The following is a 1,732-nucleotide window of genomic DNA, read 5'->3' on the forward strand; positions in this document are numbered from 1 at the left end:
TCCGGGAGATGTAAGTTGATAACAAATTTATATTAGACTTATAAATTTATATGAAAAAATCAGTATATTTGTAAACAGTAAATTTTATCCAACCAGTGAGTTATAAATGATGTAATTTTTTATTGTAGAAAACATAGAACCTTAAGCACAAATTTGTAAAAGCTCTTCTGAAAATGCTCTTTTGACATTTATTATTAATTTGAAAAAGTTTGCAAATTCTGTTTGAAATATTATTTAAATTATAAATTGTCATTGCCTTTATTTATGCCCTTATCCAATTTTCAGAAGCTTTCTTCTTCATTCGTCAGCATCAGCTTTTCTATTTAAAATAAGAAAAAAACAGGCATATTTCAAATTATTCATATGGTGCATTAGCTTAGTTTTGATTTGTTTATTTTGTAAGTAAATCATATTTAGTATCATTTTTACATTGATATTCTTGAATCTTAGATTATTTATTACTCCTCAAATGTAATATTTATATAAATTATAAAAAATATTGTATCATGACATATCGGAAATCTAATTTCTAAATGGAAATCACATTTTCCAAAATAGTGTTATCTATTTTGCCAATTCGTCTTTTTACTTCCAAATACATAAATAAATGCAACTTGTCAAATTACACAATAATTTTGTTTTATCTTTTTTTTTTCAAGACAATGCAGTATGTATGTGCTGCTTCTTTTCCCAAATATTCATTCCATCTATTATAGCCTCTGCAGAATAAATTCCACATTTAATTTTAAATTCATTTCTAGTAAATATTCTCCGGTAGATAGATAAATTCCGGTCATGTTTCTGTTTTATTACGAATTCTCCGTAAGTCCGTGCTGAAGCGCATTCATCACTTCTGGCAAATGTCGACAAATGACCAACTTGAATATTATATCCAAGTGAAAGGTGCAATACCTTCCAGGGAATGCAATTTTAATAATTTAATAAATATAATAAGTTGACTAGTGTTGGAGAATGGCATGATGCCTTGCAAACTATTGCTAGGATAATTTTCAGATAAATATTAGATTTTTGGAGAAACATCCCAAAACAATCGAGGCATCACCTAGATTTAGAAATATAGCTCCATTTGCAGAATATTAAAGTTTACCTAAAAATATTAGATAATTCAATTATCCTTTACCTCAGGGAAGTCCAAGTACAAATCAATTTCAATCCATTAAATGTTGACAAACCCTGTTCTGCATATATACTTTCTATAATGGCCTGTTCTTCTGAGAACCACGGTCGTCTACTGATAATACACCGGAATTTCACCAACGCCATTGTCGATCAGAATTACTTGGAAATAAAATCAATCATTTTGCAAATCGACGTTCGATTTATGACAGATTAGATCATAATAAATATCTATTATCGGAATAGATCGTTTATATATTGTTGTAAATGTTTCGTAATTTGAAAAACAGCAATCAGAGCCATTCTTAGGTGTTTATGAGCTGTGAGGCAACCCAGTGGTAGATTATTCTCTTTGTGATGATATAATTATTAGGTAGTCTATTTGTACATGAAATTGGAATTTAGATATGCATTTTTAAGTGAAAACTGATATCACTACTGCTTTTACTATTTGAGCCACGTACAAGCCCATGTTTACTGAATAATTGATACTGAAATTGTAAAAATTCCTTTACTATTTTTTTAATAAGCTGATAAGATATTTATTATTATATCAATATTCATTACTTAGAAAAAATTCAGTAAATTTAAAGAC

This window comes from Ctenocephalides felis, unplaced genomic scaffold (genome assembly GCF_003426905.1).
Source record: "Ctenocephalides felis isolate EL2017-DRISC unplaced genomic scaffold, ASM342690v1 CF-g0.4_SCAFFOLD_00845, whole genome shotgun sequence".
In the NCBI taxonomy this organism is placed as follows: domain Eukaryota; kingdom Metazoa; phylum Arthropoda; class Insecta; order Siphonaptera; family Pulicidae; genus Ctenocephalides; species Ctenocephalides felis.